Source organism: Pipistrellus hanaki (assembly GCF_964339955.1).
Source record: "Pipistrellus hanaki genome assembly, chromosome: 16".
Lineage (NCBI taxonomy): Eukaryota > Metazoa > Chordata > Mammalia > Chiroptera > Vespertilionidae > Pipistrellus > Pipistrellus hanaki.
Window position 1 is genome coordinate 30,485,115 of NC_140518.1, and position 25,447 is coordinate 30,510,561.

The window sequence follows — 25,447 nt, forward strand, 5'->3', positions numbered from 1 at the left end:
TTAAATGAAAAGTACAGACACTGGGGATGTGCCCCAACCAAGGTACATGCCCTGACCTGAATCGAACCTGGGACCCTTCAGTCCACAGGCTGACGCTCTATCCACTGAGCCAAACCGGTTTAGGTTGTAAGGTCTTTTATGCTTACAAGCTTTAGATGCACTCATTTAGTATTTCCATTTCCTGTAGGTTGTCTCTATCATGGGCTTTTGGAAAGGCCCACAGGGCTGCCAAATGAATGGCACGCTGGCTTTCATCTGTGTCCCAGCTAAGAAGGGAGCAGCAAGGCTAGGGCACATTCTTACTGAGGTGAAGGGGAAAATGATTTCTCTCTGAAAATAGAACAGTGTTCCTTGTCCTCATAGGGCCTGGCATAGTCTATGTACATGGTTGGTTTGGAGCCGGGGTAGTCAGTCATTTCCAGAGGCAGTATAGTACTTGAGTTGCAAAAGCATCCAAATTTTCACTGTGACACTCCAGTAACCTGAACTCACTTTTAAAAGGAAGAGAAAGCAAAATATCCTAGGAGACACAATTAACTACTGTTAAAGCAAATTCTGTTTGTAAGTTTCTGGTGATTCACCTTTCCTATTGCCTGTGACACAATTAGACCTCCTGCACCACACCCCACCATACCCCAAAATTGTACTGCACCCCAAGGAAATTAAGGAAGTAGTAGGCGGCAGGAGGGCAGGCAATCCTGACATTATGTCAAGATGGCATTGTTTCATCAGTGCTGTCTACCAATAAGATATACACAACTCAAGCAAACAAACATTGAGTAGGGAAGGAAACCTTGTCAACAATGCTAAGCAAGTTACTTGTATACCAAGGACCAAGTTTTTTCCAAAGAAGTATAATGTACTAACACACATGAAATTTTTTCTCATACTGAAAAACCGAGAAGTCAAGATGACATGTTAAGGCTTTATTTACATCATAATATGTGGAGGAAAAGCTCAAATGTTAACCAAAGATCACAAAAGCTCTTCTTTTTCTTAGAGGGCCCTCTCAGGTATGTGGAATTACCCTGACATGATGAGTATCAGAGAGCTCCAGCTTGCAAGTCCAGGTAGCTGAAAAGATACTTTGTAAAAGAGGCTGCTCACTGTGGCTAAGATAGCAACTGCAGAAAGAACTAAAGATTGAATGCCTCAATGAGAACAGAGCCGCCCGGAGTTCTGGCACAGATTCAGTCTTTTCAGGCCTCTGGTAGGTAGGATAACAGAATGAACAGTATGCCAAGAATAAAGTCTCCTGTTGGGATCAAATGACTGTGGTGCTCAGAACCCCACTCCTTGTGAATGCTGATCTCTACCTAATAACCTGTCCCCTCTGGTTCTAATGTAGCTGAACGCAAACTCCAAGGAAAGGGAATTAACAAATACTAGAGACTAATATTGTGAAATGGGCTGTATGAAGGACTCTAGTGATGTTTTCTTAATTAGGTCTCTCAACCTTTCTTGGAATAGGTAATAATTTCATATGTCATCTCATCATCTGTAGCCTGGACTACAATACAATAGTCTTCTGCATAGTCCCTGTCCACCCACCCCCACTTGCTCCTGTAACCCAATCTATTCTCCACACAGCAGCCAGAGTAATTAGTTTTTTAAATTGGAAATCTTATTAGCTCAAAAATCTCTAATAACTTCCCGTTTTGTAGAAATACAAAATCCTAACATGCCCATAAGGCCTTCCATAATCCTACCTCTCTGACCTCATCTTCTTCTTTTTAAAAAAATATATTTTATTGATTTTTTACAGAGAGGAAGAGAGAGGGATAGAGAGTTAGAAACATCGATGAGAGAGAATCATCGATCAGCTGCCTCTTGCACACCCCCTACTAGGGATGTGCCCGCAACCAAGGTACTTGCCCTTGACCGGAATCAAACCCGGGACCTTTCAGTCTGCAGGCTGATGCTCTATCCACTGAGCCAAACCGGTTTTGGCTTTTTTTGTTTGTTTTGATTAATCCTCACCAGAGAATATTTTTCCATTGATTTTTAGGGAGAGTGAAAGAGAGAAGGAAAGACAGAGAGAAACATCGATGTGAAACACATCAATTAGTTGCACGAGTCTTGACTGGTACCCAGGCTGGGGAGGACCCTGCAACCAAGGTACCTGCCCTTGACCAGAATCAAACCCTTTGGTCCACACACCGACACACTATCCATTGAGCCAAACTGGCTAGGGCTCTGACCTTATCTTCTAACCCCCATCCCCTCTTGCTGATTGTTTCTAGCCACAGTGTTCTCCTTGCAGGTCCTTGAAGGAGCGGAGCACACTCCCACCGCCAGGCCTTGTACTTCATCCGGATAACTGATGCTGTAATGATGAAAGTACAAATACATTCACTCAGCAGTCTTGCAAGTAACACTCTCTCCCTGTAATTTTTAGAAGGAACCAATCTATAATTGACCACCATAATCTCTTTTATATGTATTAAATTTTGATGTGTGCAAACATCGATGATAGTCATCTATAAGCTACCTCTTAAACAAGAGACTGACTACTGTATCTAGTTTACGATAATATTCGAATTAGCTTTCGTTTCTTTTAAAAAATATATATTTTATTGATTTTTACAGAGAGGAAGGGAGAGGGACAGAGAGCCAGAAACATCAGAGAGAATCATTGATCAGCTGCCTCCTGCACATTCCCCACCGGGAATGTGCCCACAACCAAGGTACATGCCCCTGACAGGAATCGAACTCAAGACCCTTCAGTCCACAGGCCGATGCTCTATCCACTGAGCCAAAACGGTTAGGGCTAGTTTTCATTTCTTTAACATAAAACCAACAGAGCCAAAGAAGTAACACTGGATAGCAAGGGCAAATCATTGAGTTTTCCAAAGGGGAAAATCCACAGATAAACATACTTTTATTGCACTTTGCTCTACTTTGGCTCACAGATATTCCCCTCCTCCCCCAACAAATCAAAGATTTGGCCCTGGCTGATGTGGCTCAGTTAGTTGGGCGACCTCCTGTGCACCCAGAGGTTGAGGTTTCATTCCTGGGTAGGGCACATAGCCTGGGTTACAGGCTCAATACCCAGTAGGGGGCATGCAGGAGGCAGCCAATCAATATTTCTTTCTCACATTGATGTTTCTCTCCCCCTCTCTTCCTCTCTAAAATAAACTAAAAAAAATTTTTTTGAAGATTTGTGGCAACCCTGCATTAAGCAAGTTTATTAGTGCCATTTTCCAACAGGTTCAAATAATGGTTGGCACTTTTTAGCAATAAAGTATTTTTAAATTGAAGTATATACATTTTTTAGACATAATGCTATTATTGTATACTTAACAGCCTACAGTATAATGTAAGCATAAGTTTTATATGCATTAGAAAACAAAAAAAATACATGCAATTTACTTTTTTGTGATACTTGCTTTATTGCTGTGGTCTGGAACTGAACCTGAGGAATGCCTATAAAGACAAATGTCAACTGGAGCTCAAATTACCTTTAGGAATCTGGATTAACAAGAGAACTATATCAAAGTGGTAAAGATAAGACTTTGGATTTTAATCACAGCTCTGCTACTTACTAGCTGTGTGACTTGGGAAAGACACTTAATTTCTTTCTTTTAATAAATTTTGTTAATTTTTTACAGAGAGGAAGGGAGACAGATAGAGAGCTAGAAACATTGATGAGAGAGAAACGTTGACCAGCTGCCTCCTGCACACCCCCCACCAGGGATGTGCCCGCAACCAATGTACATGCCCTTGATCAGAATCGAATCTGGGACCTTGGGACCTTTCAGTCCGAAGACCAATGCTCTACCACTGAGCCAAACCGGTTTCAGCAAGACACTTAATTTCATCTACAAAAATGTGCCTGCTTCCTGGAATTGTAAGGATTCAATAGGTTTAATGTTAATATAATCAAGTGCTTAGGATACTGGTACTAGCCAGGTAGTGAACATTATTTAAATGTTGACTATCACTTTCCCAATCTATCAAATCTAAGATGCCCCTCCCATTTTACCCCTCTACCCGGGTTCCACCCTACCCCAGGCTTTCACCACCCTATTGTCTAGGTCCATAGGTAATGCATATCTACACTAATAAAAGAGCAATATGTAAATCAACTATACCCCATGACACCCACCAGCCAATCAGGAATGAGTATGCAAATTAACACACCAAAGATTTTCATGAATTTTCATGCAATGGGCTTCGAGTATGTATATAAGATCTTTGGTTAATCTCTTCCTGCTCCCCAACCCCACTCTCTGAGATTCCATGCCTCTGATTCTATTTTATTCATCAGTTAATTTTGTTCATTAGATTCCTTATTTTTATTTTTAGATTCAATTGCTGATAGATATGTATTTATTGCCATTTTATTGCTCATATTTTATATTTTACTTCTTCCTCTTCTTAAAGAATACCCTTCAACATTTAATGTAATACTGGTTTGTTGGCCATAAACTCCTTTAGCTTTTTCTTGTCTGTGGAGCTTTTTAACTGACCTTTAAGTCAAAATGAGAGTTTTGCTGGATAATCTTTCCTTTTGGCATCCCCATAATGCGAATGTTGGTACACTTGAAGTTGTCCCAGAGGCTCCTTGCACTGTTTTCATGTTTTTGGATTCTTTTTTCTTTTTGCTCCGCCCCCCCCCCCCCTTTTTTTTTTTTACTCTTTTTGCTCTTCTGGTGGGTGTCTTTTGCTTCCTTATATTCCAAATTGCAGATTTGATTTTCGGAATCCTCTATTCTACTGTTGAATTGCTGTAAATTATTCTTTATTTCAATTAGTGCATGGTTAATTTCTAACTGTTCCTTTCTCATGTATTTGAAATTCTCACTAAGATGCTTGAAAGTCTAAGTCCCTTGAAGCTCTCATTAAGATCATTGAGCCGAAACCGGTTTGGCTCAGTGGTAGAGCATCGGTCTGCGGACTAAAAGGTCCCAGGTTTGATTCTGGTCAGGGGCATGTATGTTGGTTGTGGGCACATCCCCAGTAGGGGGTGTGTAAGAGGCAGCTGGTCGATGTTTCTCTCTCATTGACATTTCTAGCTCTCTATTTCTCTCCCTTCCTCTCTGTAAAAAATCAATAAAAATATATTTAAAAAAAAAAAAAAGATCATTGAGCAAATTTATAACCATAGTTTTGAACGCTGTATCCAGTCGTTTTCTTGCTTACATTTCATTTACTTATTTTTTTCTGGAGATTTCTTCAGTTCTTTCATTTGTGACATGTTTCTTTGTCTGCATTTTGGCTGCTTCGTTGTGTTTGTTTCTACGTACTAGGTAGAGCTGCTTGTGTTCTGGAATTGGTAAATTGGCCTTGTGTAGTAGGTATCCTGTGGCTCAGCCTCCCCAGTCACTGAGCTGGGTACTCTAGCCTGGCTATGTGCACAGTCTTATTGTAGTTGAGCCTTGATTGCTGTTGGTATCACTGGGAGGAGTTGACCTCAGGAGAATTGGCTGAGGACTAGCTGCAATTATAACGAAAGAGCTGTGGTACAGGAGACAACCCTATGGAGCATGACTTGCTTCAGTGGGCTTTTAGTGCTCACTGAATCTGCCCCTTCAGTGTGTCGTTTGTGGAAATATAGAGTTGTAATCTGCTATGGTCTGAACTGTCCACTGGGTACACTGGCTCTGGGGCCTCCCAGGAAGTGCAAAGTCAGCCACTGCCTGGGGCCACCAGGCAGGAGCTACAGAGCGATCTGAAGATGACTGCTACTTGTAATTGGACATGGAAGTGTCCCAGGTGGGGCCAAGCAAGGCAGGCTCGAAAAGCCACTGCCAACATCTTGGGTGGGGCTGCAAACAGGATGAGGTGGGATTTCAGGGAATCACCAGAATGGAACAAACAGTGTGAGCCAGACTAATGGAAACTCACAGATATGGCTGCTAGTCAGCTCTGTGACATGAGCGGTCCCAGAATAGGAATAATGACCCCTGCAAGCACCCCAGTCTAGGAGAAAGCCAACCCTGAGTTCCTGCCCCGATTCCACACAATCCAGTTCCCCCCAATATGTCCTAGTTCCACAACGTTGACGCACAGTGCTGGAGCTCAGGGGAGCAGGGCTGTATACGTTCATGTGCTGGCCCTTTACGAAGAACTGTCTGGGACTCCAGCAGCCTCCTTGTCACTCAGCTACAATCCCTGCTGGTTTTTACAGGCCGAAGTTACTGGGACTTCTCTTCCTCGCTCTGGAACCTGGGCTGGGTGTCTGATGTGGGGCTGGAAACCAATGCTTCCCACAAGAGGCCTCTGCAGCGGAGACTTACCTCCCAGTTAAAAACATGCCACAAATTGAAGGAGACCAAGAAGACACAACAAATAAATACAATGTGTGATTTTGAACTGGGTTCTTTTTGCAATAAAGGATTGTTACTAGTATAACTGGCAACATCTGAAGGGGGATGGTCTGAGAATTTAATTTCAGAGAGAAATAAATAATTTCCAGTTTCTTTTCAACATGTAGCTGAATAACATTTTCTCCAGTGCCTATACTTCAAATTTTCTCCCAACCTCCACTTTGCTCTGGCAATGCTTCTACTGAGTGGCATTAGCACAATCCTCTTACTTTAAAGATGGTGAATTTCACCTTTAGAAAGGTTTCAAAAGAAATGTCTATCCTGAAGAAGGCGCTATTAATGATTATCCTTTCTTAGGTCTAATATTCACTAATGTCTTAATTACATTAATGTTCATGATTTAAGTTTTTAAAGTCCCTTCTTTCTAAACACACTGGTATGGCTCAATGATTGAGTGTTGACCTCTGAATCAGGAGGTCATTGTTTGATTCCTAGTCAGGGAACATGCGCAGGTTGCCGGCTTGATCCCCAGTGTGGGGCATGCAAGGAAGCAGCTGATCAATGATTCTCTCTCATCATTGAAGTTTCTACCTCTCTCTCCCTAACCATTTCTCTCTGAAATCAATAAAAATATATTTTAAAAATAAACACATCCTGAGACTAAGCAAGTGCCATGCAAATTCCCCTATACTATAAAGGAAAGCCTCGTTGTATCTTCTGGAGTGTAGTGGAGTTTGACACTCTTTTTCTCTTACTATTCAAAAAGTTTCAAATAACATCATAAGCTTTATCTCCAGACTTCCTGAAAAGCATCAACTATAACTAGCTTCTCCATTTCACACCAACAGCAGCTGGCGGGCAGGTTCTTGGTTATTCAACAGCAGAAAGGTTTTCAGTAACAATCAATCAAGAGCTTTGAAGTATAAGGATGATATTTATCACTTATCCTTTCCTCTTCTTTCCTATTTAGTGCGACCACAGAAGTTTTAGAGGAGGACCAAGTATATTATGGCTCTTCTCCAAGCAGCCATGAATTTTCTTTTCTTACTTTAAATAAATACTAACAAAAACAGGCTCTGAAAATGCATTGCCACACAATTGCAGGAGATTGATCAGTCCTTGGGAAGAAAGCCTAACAACAGAGGACACTGAGGTGAGCATCTGAAATAAAAGCAGCACCAAGTCACATGGAGATCTAAAAACAGTCCCAGTTGAAATCAACTTCAATCTATTGAAAGTTAGGAAGATTCCTACTGGGATGGGGCCTAAATGGGCAGTCGGACATCCCTCGAGGGGTCCCAGATTGGAAAGGATAGAGGCTGGGCTGAGGGACACCACCTTGGTTGAGGGCACATCCCCAGTAGGGGATGTGCAGGAAGCAGCTGATCGATGTTTCTCTCTCATCGATGCTTGTAACTCTCTATTCCTCTCCCTTCCTCTCTGTAAAATATCAATAAAATATATTAAAATATATAGATAGATAATAGATTATACAGAGGCAGAGAAGCATCAAACAGATTGACAAATCACAGTGGGAAGGCTGGGGAGCATTGGGGGAGGGGGGAGGTAAGAGATCAATCGAAGGACCTGTATGCATGCATATAAGCATAACCAATGGACGCAAGGCACTAGGGGGGGGGGGGGGGGAAGGCATGTGGGGGGAGGGAAGGCCGGGGAAGGTCAGTGGGGGAAGAAAGGGAGACATATGTACTACTATTTGTAATACTTTAAACAATAAAACACAAAATAAAATATGATCCTATACAGCTCTTCAAAAGAACAATATGTTTTAACTTAAGGTTAATTTTTATAATTCTTTGACCTATCTAAAAGAGGTATGGAAAAAGAAATCAACTGCAGTGTAGGGAGGGTATAAAACGTATCAGTTATTCTGGTTACTAAAATCCATCAAGTTCATACTTCAGTCTTGGTATAAACTGGCCAAAAACTGACTTGCAAGTAATTATCACCACTAGCTGTAATAAAAGTTAATTGGGCATAATTGAACTAACACTCTAATCAGAGGGAAACTGCAACTGGTGAAGAGCCCACACTTCCTGCTCCTTCAATCTGCAAATGAAACTGCTAAAATTTGTGGACAAATAAGAAATTGTTTTCATGGTCTCTCCACTGTAAATCACTCAGCAATTCCAGCTAATGCCCAGAATGTTGGGCCAGGAGGAAAATCATTAAGCAATGCTTCCTTAGAGAAAAATTAATTTTAACAATCAAGTCCATTAAGGCAGTGGGTTGCTGAGAATTGTTAAATGTCCTCTCGACACCCTAAATAAGGTAATGTGGCTTTATCTACATACCCTAATACTATGTACTAGGTGTGCCCTGTGCGACCAGCATGTGGTAGTAAAAAGACATTATGCAAGGCCAGTAACTAAAATTACATTAATAATTTACTTTCTTCGCCGAAACCAGTTTGGCTCAGTGGATAGAACGTCGGCCTGCGGACTGAGGGGTCCCAGGTTCGATTCCGGTCAAGGGCATGTACCTTGGTTGCGGGCACATCCGCAGTAGGGGGTGTGCAAGAGGCAACTGATCAGTGACTCTCTCTCATCGATGTTTCTAACTCTCTATCCCTCTCTCTTCCTCTCTGTAAAAAAATAAAATATTAAAAAAATAAAATAATTTACTTTCTTCTAAGAGATTCCAGGGCCTCTAATTTTAGACAGGCAAATGGCATTGTTGATCTGTTTCAATAGCAAAGATAAAATCACTTCTGAATTGACTTTGGAGTTAGTAGATTCCTGCTGTATAAATTATTTGTTTTTAATTCTGGACAAGAACTGTGCGCTTTTACCTGAAATTTAGTATCAAATTCTGCTTTTTAACTGTGTCTACAGACCAAAAGACTTCGACTCCTAAGAGTATTGTGGAGTCTAAGGAGACCATTTGTCTTGTGGTCTTTATATCACAAGTGACCTGTAAAGAGGGCAGAAGACAGGTACCTCGCTGAGGTGACACAAGGTAAAAGAGAAAAAAGCAGTGTGGCTTAATGATTGAGTGTCGACCTACGAACCAAGATGTCACAGTTCAATTCTTAGACAGGCACATACCCGGAATGTGGGCTTAACCTCTCATCATTAATGTTTCTCCCTCTCTCTCTCTCTCTCTCTCTCTCTCTCTCTCTCTCTGTTTCCCTCCCTCCCTCCCTCCCTCCTCCCTCTCCCTCTCCCTTCCTTCCTCTCTGAAATCAATACAAATTCAAAAGAAAAGAAAAAGTGAGTTAAGTTGTTTGAAAACTCAAATAACAAAATTAATACTTCCAGAGTACAGTGAGAGAGAAGAGAGACAACATTATGGGTCACTGAAGGCAAGCAAGAATTTAACAAATAGAAAGAAAAAAAGGGAAGAAAAGAATTTAACAAATTGAGTGGGATAGGCACTCTAGGCACAGAAAACAAACAAAATGAAAGCCTTTAGTTGTGAAACTAAATGGCATGTTTGGGGAATCACAAGTGGACTGTTATAGAGAGTAGGATGTTGGTACTAAACCTGGAGGATGAGTTTGATGTGCCAAATTATAAAGAGCCTTTTATTTCATATTAGACTAGAGACCCCGTGCATGAAATTTGTGCACGGGGGTGGGCTGGGGGGTGTCTCAGCCCAGCCTGCACCCTCTTCAATCAGAGATCCCATGGGGGATGTCCAACTGCCAATTTAGGCCCGATCCCTAGAATTGGGCCTAAACTGGCAGTAGAACATCCCTCTCACAATTTGGGACAACTGGCTCCTAACTGCTTAACTGCCTACCTGCCTGATTGCCCCTAACTGCCACCCCTGCTGGCCTGGTCACCTCCAACTGCCCGCCCTGCCAGCCTGTTTGCCCCCAACTGCATCCCCCTGCTGGCATGGTCACCCCTCACTGCCCCACTCTACCAGCCTGGTCACACCATGCAGCCTGCTATTTGGTCTCCCCCCCACACACACACACACACACAACCCCCCTGCTGGCCTAATCACCCCACGCAGCCTGTTCGGTCGTCTCAGCTTTTATATATGTAGATGGACAGACTAGAACAATAATAGCTCAATGTTATGACCATTTAATCAGCAAAAAGTTAGCCCCAACACATTACAGAGTAATTGTGATGATTAAATCAATATATATAAAACCTTAAGCGACTATTTGACCATTTGACTGGTCATTATGATGTGCACTTATCACCAGGGGGCAGACGTTCAACATGGGAAACGCCACTCAGCGGACTTACCTCGTATCAGCAGCAGGCGCAGTGGGGCCGGTATAAGTGGGAGTGGTGTGGTGCTGGCCTGGGCTTGGGCTCCTCCTGGCCGCTTGCTGCTCCACGTACTACTACATCTCCCCCCAGGGATCCCAGATTGTGAGAGGGTACAGTCCAGGCTGAGGGACCCCACCAGTGCACGGATTTGTGCACTGGGCCTCTAGTGAAATTATAAATTGCTAAGTACAGTGCCTATGCTCAATGACGATAGTTATAACTATTATTAGCTAATTTCAGATTTCATCCTGAAGCCATGGAGAGATAGGGACAGATTTTTAAGAAGAGTAACGTGATTGGATGTCTATTTTAAATAAATCTTTTGGATGTGTCAAAGACAAACGAGAAATGGCAAAAGTCAGTTAATTGGCTATAGTAATTTAAAGGTGAGAGATGATGATCTCAAATAAGGGTGTCATAAGAGAGCTGTTACACAAAAGAGGAAATAGCTTTATCACTGAACTCCAGACATCAGAATAGGTTAATAAAGTCTGAAGAAAGGCAATTTTAGGTGAACAAAATTGAACTTGTTCAACAGTGGCATAGCATTAGAAAAGCTGAAGCAAAAGCAATGACTGTTCATTAAGAATGATGAGCCCTAACTGGTTTGTCTCAGTGGATAGAGCATCGGCCTGCAAATTGAAGAGTCTTAGGTTCAATTCTGCTCAAGGGCATGTACCTCCGATGCAGGCTCTGGCCCTGATTGGGAGCACGCAGGAGGAAAACAATCGATATGTGTCTCTCACATTGGTGTTTCTCTCTGTCTCTCCCTCTCCCTTCCACTCTCTAAAAATGAATGAAAATAATATCCTGGGGTGAGGATTTGAAAAAAAAAAAAAAAAAAAAAAGATGAAAAAGCCTGGCTGATGTGCTCAGTGGTACAGCGTCAACCTATGAACCAGGAGATCACTGTTCGATTCCAAGTCAAGGCACAAGCCCAGGTTGTGGGCTTGATTCCCAGGAAGGGGTGTGCAGGAGGCAGCCAACCAATGATTTTCTCTCATCATTGATGTTTCTCCTCTCTCTCTCTCTCTTCCCTCCCTCCCCCCCCCTTCCCTCTCCCTTCCTCTCTGAAATCAATAAAAATTTATTTTTTAAAAGTCAGGAAATTCTTCTATATGTCTTTTTTTAAAATATTGATTTGAGGGGGGGAGGGGATGATTTGTTGCTCCACCTATTTATGCATTCAATGGTTGTTTTGTGTATATGCCCTGACCGGGGATTGAACCTGCAACCTTGGTGTATCGGGACAATACTCTAACCAACCGAACTACCTGGTCAGGGCCTCTTCTGAGTGTTTTATATTCATTGTTCAGGAACTTCCCTTGTCCCCTTCAAAGTGAATAAAAGCTAGTCATCTATCTTTATATAATGTTTCTTCATACATGTATACTATAAAATGCCTATCATTTTTAAAAGATAAACCAATTAATCCCAGTGCCTTGAGTTTTTTCTTTCTCTTAAACTAGTTAAGTAATCTGATCCCTAACTTACTAATAGCTCTAGGAAGACAATAATCTCTTCCCATGCACTCGAATTCTAATCCTGATACATTCCAAAGCAGCTGTCGCCAACCTTTTGGACCTTATGGGCCACCAATGGTCCTCGGACCACTGGTTGGCAACCGCTGTACTAAAGAATACCTCTCCAATTAATTCACACCAGTAGTTATTGAGCACCTACAATGTAGCAAGACAATGCTCCAGGAAATAGGGACTCAGCAATGAGCAAAACAAACAAAACTTTGTCTTCACAGTGCTTCCATTTTTACATGGGGTAGAGTGGGCAAGTCAGATAAACTTAGTGAACAGGTTAAGTTGCATAGACGCTTAGACTGTAATAAATGCTATTGGGGGGACAGATGGACACAATGAGGGAGTGGAGGCCAGAGCTGGAGGGCAGGGGCAGGCTGGGAGAGGACAATGGGGAGAAAAAAGGGACATACTTTGAACAACAAAGAATTTTAAAAAAAGAAAGAACTGCAAGATGATGAGGAGTACTGGGTAGGGCAACAATTTTAAATAGCATAGAGTGGTCCTCACTGAGCAACTGTAGTTTCTCCATGGCTTATCTGCTAGTTTATGTGCAAGACAGCAGTACAGCTTTTTAAAAAATATTTGTTTTAAATAGTTTTTATTGATTTCAGAGAGAGGGAGGAAAGGGGAGAGAGAGATAGAAACATCACTGATGAGAGGAATTACTGATTGGCTGCTTTGTGCACGCCCACTGTTGGGGTTAGAGATGGCAACCAGGCATGTGCCCTGACTGGGAACTGAATCGTGAATCCCTGGTTCATGGGTCTATGCTCAAGCACTGAACCACACTGGCCGGGCAGCAGGGTGGTTTTAATTACATAACAGATTTTTAAACAGGGAACTATAACTAATATAGGTTTTTTTTCTCTTCATTTCAAGTTCAACTTTATATATATATATATATATATATATATATATATATATATATATATATATATATATATTTTATTGAGTTTTTACAGAGAGGGAAAGAGAGGGATAGGAAGCTAGAAACATCGATGAAAGAGAAACAACAATTAGGTGCCTCTTGCACACTCCCTACTGGGGATGTGCCCGCAACCAAAGTACATGCCCTTGACCGGAATCGAACCTGGGACCTTTCAGTCTGCAGGCCGACGCTCTATCCACTGAGCCAAACCAGTTTCGGCTCAAGTTTAACTATTAAACACTTGCACAATTAATAAAAAGCAATTTATCAATTTGTTTTAAGGAGTGGAATCCTGTTTCTGTAATACAGAAAAACTCTTTAAGCAATAAAGCAACAAAGTAATGTAAGCCTGAACACAACCAAAGATTGCTGTTAGATGCAACTCTGAAAAAGAATAGCATTTCCATAGTTGAGCAATGGAACTTTCAAAACTAGTTGTGGGAAGCCAAAAGATGAGTAGGTGTGGACGTGGGGGGGGGGGGGAGTTTTGAGGGAGGTGATAGAGTATTTTAAAGAGCTACAAAGTTGATGTGCAGGCTGAAGTTGCACCAGCCTCTCACTTCTAGGTGCACTACAGAACAATCTCCCCAAAACATGCTATATGAATGATAAACACAACACATTTCAGTTAGGATATTTGTTCATCCTAGAGAAGAGGCAAAAATTAAAATACAGCTTGCTGAAAGAGCAACTCGTTGCAACTTATTTAATTTTTTTGGTAACAAGGAAATATTACTACTTCATCACTCTTGTTCATATGCTTCTCCAGAGTGTTACGTTCACTATGTTAGTATAAAGGTAAAATGTGTAGCATGGACCCAACATCCACAATCGTATGTGTAAGTAGAATCCTAGGAGACACTTGTTGCTGGGAACCACAGACAGTGAGGCACTGTTTCTAAATGTACAAGCTCCCGAGTTTATTTGGGCCCTACCTAAGAGATTTGATTTTGTTAGTACTTTGTGACCCTAGAAAAGACCACCATTCAATTGCTGAATTTTTAAGTCTCTTTTTTCATTGTTCCAATTTAATTTTGCCTCTGACTATGGAAACAGGCAAAGGTTCCTTTTGTCTCTCTGGGGAGATGTTCTAACAAAGTATCATATTCTAACTGCACCATGCCTCACAGGGATTGAATAAAACCTAAAAGCCTAAATACTAAAATCTTTTGTAAAGCACTTTAGTGAATGCACAGTTACACCTGGCAGAATAAGTTAAAAACCAAGATATAGATTCTTCATTAATCCACTGGTCCTTTTTTCTGTTGAATGAGAGAAATTCTATGAGAATAAGATAAGCAAAAGCCAAACCAGTACCTTCACAGCTAAAAAGTTAATGTCTTCACAATAGTAAACCATTTCCAGCTGAATAGCTGGGTAATACAGAGGCTCATTCAGGAACCCAGGAAATGTGACTTTTCCATTGACATACTGTGACCTGGGATAAGCTGCCCTTTAACTTCTGTAGTCTTGAGACCCCTTTCATTTCAAAATAGATTAAATTCTATCCTTTTCATAACAAGTGATAAATGAAATGCTAATGGTAGAAGGTTTGGGGAGGAAAAAAATTTTTTAAGTTATGGTTAATAATGCTTATGCTTCTCCTCCAAAGCAAAAGGGATGCTGGCTAAATCATTTCAATTCTGCAAGTAGCATAAAATTTGATTTTCACTTAGATACGAAACTGATTCTCCAAATCACTTTGGTGAATGCAAAGAAGTAGCAATTGGCCATGAAACCTTGCCTTTTAAAACTATGTAATAATTCAGTTGAGAGAGAGGCAACATTTTCCCCACCAAATAGCACTTAAAAGAAATCCTCAGCCCAGCTGGTATGGCTCAGTGGTTGAGCGTTGACCAAGAGGTCATTGGTTCGATTCCGGGTGAGGGCACATGCCTGGGCTGTCAGCTCAATCCTCAATAGGGGGCATGCAGAGGGAGTCAATCAATGTTTCTCTGTCATCGATGTTTCTATCTTTATCCCTCTACCTTCCTCCCTCTCTAAGATCAATAAAAACCTCAGTCCTGGCCTGTGTGCTCAGTGGTTATAGAGCGCCGACCCCCACATACCCAAAGGTCATGGATTGGATTCTGAGTCATGGGCACATACCTGGGTTGCAGCTTCAATCCCCTGCCCCAATCAGGAGGCGACAGATCAATGTGTCTCTCCACTGATGTTTCTCTTTCTCTCACCCTCCCTCCCTTACGCTCTCTTCAAAAAAAGGGAAAAATATCCCAGGATTAACAAAAAAACCTTCAGCTAGGTTTTATTACAGTACTTCTTTGAGCAGAATCTGACTTCTAAATAGATTTCATTTTGGCCAACAGCCCTCATCATTAGAGTATATACAGCTCAGTATAGGAGGGGTTTGTGGCCCTGGTACCTCAATTGGTTAGAGTATCCTCCTGATACTCCAAGGTTTGAGGTTCAATTCCTGGTCAGGGCACATCCAAGAATCAACCAATGAATAAATAAGTTAAAAAAAAACACAAATCAATATCTGTCTTTCTCTCTAAAATCTATTTAGAGAGAGGGTGACCTGGCCAGGTAGCTCAGTTGGTTGTCTGTGATCTCCATATGCCAAGGTTTCAGGATTAACCTCCAGTCAGGATACATATAAGAAGCAACCAATGACACCATAAATTAGTGGAGCAGCAAATTCAATGTTTCTCTTTCTCTATATTTCCCTTAAACCAAAAACTTTTTTTTTTTTTTTAAATTTTTTAAAGAAAAGAGGTTTAGCCCCGCAGGTGTGGCTCAGTGGTTGAGTGTCAATCTATGAACCAGGAGGTCATGGTTTGATTCCTGGTCAGGGCATATGCCGGGGTGTGCAAGAGGTATCTGATGAATGATTCTCTCTCATCATTGATGTTTCTGTTTGTTTGTGGGGCTTTTTTTTTTTTTTTTTAAGAAAAAAAAAAAAAAAAAAAAAGAGGGGTTTGTTTTCGTAATAGTTCTTTGACTTGGCTATCTACAGCTCACCCACATGATGAATGATTTGCATATACTGTGGGGCCAGAAGAAGCCAAAGAAGAAGATATACCAGTCTCAAGAACTACTAGTAATTTATTTATGATTTACTTGGAAGATCTCAATTCACCATAGGAACTCAGTGTAATTAGGTAACAAGGGTTAAGTAATAAAATATTAAGTAAAACAAACTGTCCCAAGGTTACTAAACTTAGCTGAACTTTTCTAGGTCCAATACTGAGTTATATACTACTTCTGATGATTAAGAAACTAACTGAAATCCAAGCTTGTGTGTGGCTATCTTGCTTATTGGTCTCTTGAGTGACCAAAGAAACATCTCTAATCAGTTTGTTTAGCTAGAAAATCCTAGTTAAAAAGTAGAGGAAGTTAAAAATATTGCTTAACAATGTGGACTAGGAATATCTTTTTTTTTTTTTACCTGCCTATACTTTGCCTGTTTGTCCTTCTGCATGAATAATGAAGAACTGATTATATCTGATCTGGAATGAACCCTTAACTAGAGTTCTGCACATATGCTGGCAAAGACACCTTCTTCCCTTTCAGGCTAGGCTGAAAATTAACAAACTCAATCCTCAGATTTGATCTAAACAATCCAATGATCCGGTCCCATCTGTCACTGCGAAATGCGACAACAAAATAGATCACAAACGAAAGAAATGGAGGACAAAAAGCGTCTGGATATAGAGTTCAAATCTATGCTTATAAGGTTTTTCAAGAATTTCCTAGAAAAGATGGATAAAGCCTATGAGGATATGAAAAGAGATCAACTAGAATTAATAAGGAGTCAAGAAGAAATGATAAGGGATCAACAAGAAATAAAGAATACATTGTCTGAAATAAAAAATATTTTACAGAGTCCTAAAAACAGAAGGGAAGATCGCAAGAACCAAGTCAAAGATTTGGAACATAAAGAGCCAGAAGACACTCCTCCACAGAAGCTAGAAGGCAAGAGAATCCAGAAAATTGAAGATAATGTAAGAAACCTCTGGGACAACTTCAAGCGAACCAACATCAGAATTATGGGGGTCCCAGAAGATGAGAGAGAGCAAGATATCGAAAACATTCTGAAAGAAATAGTGTCAAAAAACTTCCCCCACCTGTGAAAGAATTAGACTTACAAGTCCAGGAAGCGCACAGAACTCCAAACAAAAGGAATCCAAAGAGGACCACACCGAGACACATCATTATTAAAATTCCAAGAGCAAAAGACAAAGAGAGAATATTAAAAGAAGCAAGAGCAAAGAAGGTAGTAACTTATAAAGGAGCACCTAAACGATTGTCAGCTGACTTCTCAACAGAAACCATGCAGGCCAGAAGGGAATGGCAAGAAATATTCAATAAAACCCAAAGGTAAAAGTACTGATGTTAACACTGAAAATGATTATTGGGCTGAAGAAACTCTTGTCTTAACCTTAACCTTTTGTGAGTTGTTATATAATTACTAGAGGTCCGGTGCACAAAATTCATGCACAGGAGAGGGGTCCCTCAGCCCAGCCTACCCCTTCTCATAAACTGGGAACCCTCAGGGGATGTCCTACTGATGGGTTAGGCTCCCTCCCCTTTGGGAGTGGACCTAAGCTGCAGTCTGGCCTCCATTTGCAGGAGGCGACCAGTCTGATCAGGGGAAGGCGCCAGCCCCATCACCCCACTGCTGCAGTCACTGCCAGTCACCGCAGCCACCAAGGTGTTTTCAGTAACATGAACTCCAGTCCCTTCACCATGAAAAAATGACAACTTTCTTTAGGCATTTTGAAGATGTGTCTTTCACAGGATATGACATTTCTTATTTTCTTTTTCTTTTTATCCTCACCTGAGGATATGTTTCCATTGATTTTTTTCCCCTTCCCTCCAATCCCAGGCTCAGCCCCTGTCCAAGCCTAAAGCTCTGCCCCAGGCTTTAGGTTTGGGAAGCAGCGACCCCCCACCCCCTCCGATGGCCGGCTGGGAGTGACCTGGGTGCAGAGAGGTTCCCAGACCCAGGTTTGTATGCAAATTAATCGCCATCTTTGTTGGGTTAATTTGCATACTCATCTGATTGGCAGTAGGCATAGCAGAGGTATACTCAATTTAATGTTTCTTTATTATTGGGTAAGATACTCTTTTTTTTTTTTAAATATATTTTATTGATTTTATACAGAGAGGAATTGAGAGGGACAGAGAGTTAGAAATGTCGATGAGAGAGAAACATCGACCAGCTGCCTCTTGCACACCCGCCACTGGGGATGTGCCCGCACTAAGGTACATGCCCTTGACCGGAATCAAACCTGGGACCTTTCAGTCCACAGGCCGACGCTCTATCCACTGAGCCAAACCGGTCCCGGCAGTTATTGGGTAAGATACTCTTTAGCCCCACATTTAATTTAGAAGTATACTATGTACTCAAGGTACCAAAGAATTCCTTTAAACCACCTCAGGCTTCTCTTTTTTTCTTCTATTACCCTTTATATTTACAAGTAATGAAATCTCTAATAAAAATTCTAAGATCTGGCCAAATGTAAGAACTGACCAGTATGTTAGAATGCTAACATATAGAAAGAATTGGGGGGAGAGAGCAAAGGCCTAATTCTAAAAATAAATGAACAATTTAACTTGTGTGTTTGGTTTTAAAAATCAAAATGAACAAAAAGATGGGTTCAAAGTTTACATTTAAAAGGCAACCGTGTTTGCCGAAACCGGTTTGGCTCAGTGGATGGAGCGTCGGTCTGCGGACTCAAGGGTCCCAGGTTCTATTCCGGTCAAGGGCATGTACATTGGTTGTGGGCACATCCCCAGTGGGGGGAGGGGGAGTGCAGGAGGCAGCTGGTCGATGTGTCTCTCTTATGGATGTTTCTATCTTTCTATCTCTCTCCCTTCCTCTCTGTGAAAAATCAATAAAATACATATTTTTTTAAATTAAAAAAAAAAGGCAACTGTGTTTTGAATGGCTCTTACAATCCCATAATAAGTGCAGTATCAAACACAGGGTAATTAATTCAGTGGACTCTTTCCTTTTCACTGCCAGATTGAACAGCTCTAAGGATAATCTCCTTCATTCTCCCAGGGCTCAGTTGGAAGATTCATTATTTATGCCCTCAATTGTTTACTGTGTCCTATTTTCCATCCATCTAGGCCCAAGGGCAGTGTTATCACTGGCCTGTTTCCAACTAACAATGAATGTGTTAGTTCATTGCCTTACTAGTTACAAAACAGAAGATAATCAAACACAGTGGAATCTTAATATTGGAGAGCAAACACCATCCACTACCACTTGATCCAGGAGAGATGTTAATGACAATGCTGATCCAGATTACCAAAAGGTAAGTAAATGAATAAAGTGATCTCCCTAAATTGTTCTATTCCTTTTTTTTTTTAAGCCACTGAGCAACATACTACTATATGCACATCCAAAAGGATTCTTAAAGGGCAATTAGAAAGACCATTCAGGCCCTCAACAAAAGCAGACCTGTAAACTATTGAGGATTAAACTGATTGAGATGCACTTTGCCTAGCAACCTTTCATTAGGAAGAGTTCAGCAATTCACCAGCAACCAATTCCACAAGCTTATCTGGGTCATATACAGATAACAGACTCCACCAAGTCCTCTACCCTCTAGATTCAGACTCATAGCAAACAACTTCCTCATAAGACTCAGCTGCCAAGAATCAACCCCTGGGAGAGGGGGTGGTGTTTAAACACACACAAAATATTCTCAGACACCTGACAAAGCTGAACAGCTACAAACTACCTCCACATGAATACCTTCATTGTTTCTAAATAATTCTCTTTCCAAATCTGGTAACACTCAAACTAATTATTATAAGAATCAAACAACGCTAGGGGCCCAATCTTTCCTTCACCTTCTTAAGGGGATCATTTTATACTTCAGATGTGAATGCAGGATTGAGTTGAGTCTCCCTTTAGAGAAAATATAGGACCCCTTAACACATTCCAAGCTGTAATTCACAAAAATAAGCAGAATGAATAAAAACAGACTACTAAAGAAAATTAAAGCAGCCACTTTAACCTCAGCAGCAGCATGTCCCTTCAACTTAATAGGAGAGTCACAGCTTCATGTTTCCTTGCAGAGGACCAAATCTGCGGATTTCCATCTCCCTTAAGTGATATTTGAAGATCAGTGTAGATACACCTATTAGCTCTATACATAGCCTTTTGTCTCCTGGGAAAAAATCTTTGGGGAAATCACTGCACCATGCAAAATACTGATTATAAAAATTAGCCAAGAAAACAAGTATTTAAAAAGTAGGTGAGTCGAGACCGGTTTGGCTCAATGGATAGAGCGTTGGCTTGGGGACTGAAGGGTCCCGGGTTCGATTCCGGTCAAGGGCATGTACCTTGGTTGCAGGCATATCCCCAGTAGGGGGTGTGCAAGAGGCAGCTGATTGATGACTCTCTCTCTCTCTCTCATCGATGTTTCTAACTCTCTCTCTCTCCCTTCCTCTCTGTACAAAATCAATAAAATATATAAAAAGGTAGGTGAGTAGCCTTGGTCAGGTAGTTCATCCAGTTGGTTATAGTGTCATCCTGATACATCAAGGTTGTGGGTTTGATCCCTGGTCAGGGCACATACAAGAATCAACCAATGAATGCATAAATAAGTGGAACAACAAATCCATGTATCTGTCTGTCTCTCTTTCTCATTCTCTCGCCCTTCATCTCTCTCTCAAAGCAATAATTTTTTTTTTAAAGAAGTGATCTAAGTGCATTATAACATTACCTATGGGTAGACAAAGAAAAAACCACCTAGGATAAATATCAAATAGGATGGCAACCTGTTTTCTAGTAGAAGCAAAATGTATATGCTTTAATATGGCCACCAAGTGGTTTTTGTCACTTCCTCAGCTTGCTATAGCTTATCCAAATTGCATTTCATTTTGTACCAGGCTGGCTGTCAAAGATTCAATCAGTGAATTTTAAAGGTTCATTCTCAGTAACATAGGTAAGAGAACTTCTTTGCCTTTCAATTTAAATATTATTCATGGAGTTTGAAGGGATAAATTAAAAACCCCAAATCCAACAAAGGTTTACTGTGAATCTATTTTTTTACACAATTCTATACTAAGTTTACTTGAGAATTTTTTTAAAGTATAAGTTTTCTGATCCCTAATAAGTTTTTAAAAAATATATTTTATTGATTTTGTACAGAGAGGAAGAGAGGGATAGAGAGTTAGAAACATCGATGAGAGAGAATCATCGATCAGCTGCCTTTTGCACACCCCCTACTAGGGATATGCCTGCAACCAAGGTACATGCCCTTGACCGGATTTGAACCCGGGACCTTTCAGTCGCAGGCTGACACTCTATCCACTGAGCCAAACCGGTTTCGGCCCTAATAAGTTTTCACAACTGAGATAGTTTCCTATCTCATCATCCCTATTCTTTATAATACTTGCTTTCTAAACTCCTTATTGGTTAGAGATTCAATAAATCCATGCAAAAGAAAACATTAATCTAGCAAAACTGTAAAATACCTGCAGCTTATCAATTCTGTCAACACTAAACTCCAGTTGGAACAGTCTCTGAAAACTAAACCTAAATTTCAAGAATGAACTCCCAATCACTTCAATTAATATTTATCCAGGAATGTCCTTCTAGTTGCTAAATGAGATGCTGTCCAATTCATGAATTGTTTAATAAAGGCAATTCGATCTTTAAAAAAAATTTTTTATCAAAGTGCTAACAAAAAATTGATATTTATCCCTTCAGACATTCTAGCTAATCAACATTAACATAAATCTGGTCTAAACACCTTTGGTGAAAAATGCCCAGTTAAAACAAGTTCACCATAAAATTGCCTCTCAACACAGACATGCAGACTACACACAAATTCACACCCTTTGCTTCTATAAAAAATTTGAGGTTTTCTATCATCAACTGATCATTTTCTTCTTCATTAAAAATCTATAAAGGATTCCTGATTTTGGCTGAGGCTGAGTGCAGCATCCTTCAGAAAGAAGAGACTCGTAAGTTGTAGAAGCAAAAGAACTCAAAAGAGAAAAATATAATTTAAATTGTAATACTACAATCATTAAAATTCATAAAGTTGGGAGGAAGGGGCTTTAAAAAATAAACGAATTAAAATTCATCTGGGTATTTTTTGGTTTTTGACAGCCAAAACTAATTCCTCTGAGAACTTATGGATATAAGAAGCAGATAAGTTTCAGTACCGTAAGGTAAGTTTGCTCCCTCTATTTAGGAGTCTCCAACAGGGTTTAGTACTACACAAAGCCGGTGAAAATGTACTCGGGAAGAGACTTTAGCAGAGTTAATCAATCACTAACAACTAACAGGATTTCCTTTAACCACCATTTGACGGGGGCTCTCCCTCTTCCCACGAGCACCTTCTGCCTTTTCAAACAGTTTTTGCTGATTAAGGTAGTCCCAAGAAGGAAAATGAAGACAGCTTTTAATAGACAGGGATGCAGTACAGTTCCAAAAAACACTCTAAGCTTTTTCTCTTTCTTTTTTTGCGGTTCACTGCGTCAGATGCCACATTAGAAAGGCTCCTCTTTTTCGCTCTATTATTTTACTACGCGACCGACATCGACATCAGTAAAAAGAGATGAGTCCTGAATCTCCTTACCCTGCCGCAGGGATGTGATGAAGGGAGGAAAATAATGAAGGGCAGAATTAGAAAATAAAAATAAACTGATGGGATGCGGGGCTCTTACTTCCCATTCCATTTCTTCTCAAGGTTAAGTCGGCAGAAGTCGGGATTGCGTTAGAAAAAGCACACATACACACACACACACCTTGAACCCTAGAAGGGAGGTGAGGTTCGCTCTGCAGCGCTCGGTGGGGCTCCGGCTCCGCCCCTCCCGCGTGGGGTAGCTCAACTCTCCGGGCGGGGGCGCCCCGCCCGAGAGGATGAAAGAGAAGGGGCTTCCAGCGGTCTTGGCGGGGGAGGGGGCGGCTGCTCCGGGTGCCTGGCTCTCCGAGCGCAGCACTCCGAGGTGCGCCGGCACCCCCTCCCCCAGTCTGAGACCGCTAGTCCCGCTTCGCCGCCGGAAGCCAGCCCCGCCCCCTCAACTCCATCCCGGCCCTCCAAGAGCCCCCTCCCGTCCTCACAACCAATGGCGAGCCAGGGAGCCAGCAGAGCGACTCGAAAAGCAGCCAACTGGGGAGGCCCACTGGGAGGTCAGCTGCCGGGGATAGGCCAACTACCTGCGGCCCCGGCCCGGGCCGGCTCCTCTTTGTTAGAGCTGCCCCCATCTCCCAGGGCCCCCACCTCAAAGCCCGGAGTCTAGTATCCCATAGCTGGGCCAAGTGATGCCCCACCTCTTCTACCGCTCCCCTGCCCACTAACCACCCAGGCGGTACCCTAGAGTGCCTCAGACTTCCACAGCCAACAGCCACCTGGTGACACACGACAGTAAAAAAAAAAAAAAATGCTCCCCAGGTCTATATGCCTCGCCCCTCTTTTCTCAGACTAATCATAACCGTGTATGGATTTAGGTTTGCTTATTAGATCAGCTACACACATCAATCAATCCACCCTGTCTGAAACGGCAGAAATTAAGGGGTGCGGGGCGTATTGGGAAGGTATGTATCTGGAAGGTATGGTGGTGGGAGGAGAGGGAATATATTAAATCATCTGCAAAAAAGAAACACCACAAACACACACAGTTGACCCAGTTCAGACACAAGACATCTACATTCAATTAAATCCAAACTAACCACTCTCTTGAGTAAAACCAGGAAACAAACCTCTTAAGACTTGTTCAAGCCATACACCTAATATGTGAAAAACCCTCAGCAATTGCCAGGCCACGACATAGCAGGCAGGTTGCATCAATACATCAATCACAAATGCCAACGTTAGGGACATAAGACTGCTGGAATAGAATATGCTAAGGATTGTAGGATATTTTCTTAGGCATAGTGGGGCTCACTTAAGATACAAGAGAAATGGGTATTGGGAAAAGCCAGCTATTACCACCAATATGATCATTTTCATCCAGAGTTCTGGCAACTAATATTACATATGTAAATCACTATAATCCCCCTTAGTTCCCCAAGTACTACAATAATAATAATAATACAAAAATACTTTAAATTTAAGTAGCCTTTTATTTTTTTAATATATTTTTATTGATTTCAGCGAGGAAGGGAGAGGGAGAGAAACATCAATGATGAGAAGGAACCATTGATCAGCTGCCTCCTGCACGCCCCCCCACTGGGATTGAGCCCACAACCAAGGCATGTGCCTTTGGCCAGAATCGAACCTGGGACTCTTCAGTTCGCAAGCTGACGCTCTATCCACTGAGCCAAACCTTAGGACTGACATATGAAGTTTTGAAGCTGGTTGCCAATACAACAAAACAGCATACATATCAAATCACATATATATCAACATATATGTAACTCCATCTTTTTTGGGGGGGGAAATCCACATTATTAACCAGTATACCTGGTATATGTCTCTAGGGTCCAAGAAGATATATAGATATGTATACATACACTAATAAGTCAACAGTTGTTACCACTGAGAGAAAGATAGGAGGGGAAGGGAAGAAAAAAGGAGAAAAAATTTTAATATTTGATTTGATCTTTTAAAAAATAAAAAATATGCATTCATTTTATAATTTTAATAGATTTGTTGACTAATACAATTATAGATTATTTTTATAGTTTTTAAACTTTCTATATTGAATATGTCTTATTTTAATTTATTTATTTATTTATTTATTTAAAGATGTATTTTTTAATTGATTTCAGTGAGGAAAGGAGAGAGAAAGAGATAGAAACATCAATGATGGGAGAGAATCAATGTCCCACACTGGGGATTGAGCTAGAAATCTGGGCATGTGCCCTGACCAGAATTGAACTGCGATCTCCTGGTTCCTAAGTCGACACTAACCACCGAGCCATGCCGGCCAGGTTGTCTTATTTTTATAATCAGTAAAAGATGTTAAAAGGAAGAGGGAGAGGGGGAGGGGGAGGGGGAGGAGAAAAGGAGGGAGAGGAGGAGGGAGATGGAATCCAACCACAGGAGACACTCTAATCACTGAACAAACTGGCCAGGGCTCCCTAATGAAATTTATACCAAGAAAACAAAACAAAACAAAACAAAACAAAACAAAAAACTGCCCTACCCGGTTTGGCTCAGTGGATAGAGTGTCAGCCTGAGGACCAAAGGGCACATATTTTGGTTGCAGGCTCCGCCCTGGACTGAACCCAGGTCAGGGCTCATGCAGCAGGCAACCAATTGATGTGTTTCTCTCATATTGATGTTTCTCTCTGTCTTTCCATCTCTCTTCCACTCTCCCTAAAAATCAATGGAAAAATATCCTCGGGTGAGAATTAACAAAAAAAACAAAACAAAACACAAAAGCAAAAACAGGTGCCTTTGACACTTCATTGACTCCAATCAAATAAATATAGTTTTTAGTAGCTCTGCATAACAAAGACAAAACCATAATAATGATCTATAAAGAAGCTGAACACTATTAAAAAGGCATTTCTCCCAT

General features: G+C 41.2%; 1 protein-coding gene across 3 annotated transcripts in view; it reads right to left on the minus strand.

Moving 5' to 3' along the window:
* The window catches only part of FAM222B (family with sequence similarity 222 member B), a 53,784-nt gene that overhangs the window by 12,663 nt on the left and 15,674 nt on the right, over nt 1–25,447 (minus strand). The window contains exon 1 of one of the 3 annotated variants that reach the window (XM_084862969.1): nt 22,730–22,983. The exons of the other annotated variants lie outside the window; for them this stretch is intronic. The gene's annotated coding sequence lies outside the window, so the exon portion shown is untranslated. Of the gene's footprint in view, nt 1–22,729; nt 22,984–25,447 lie in introns of those variants that run through there. 3 annotated transcript variants of the gene reach the window in all.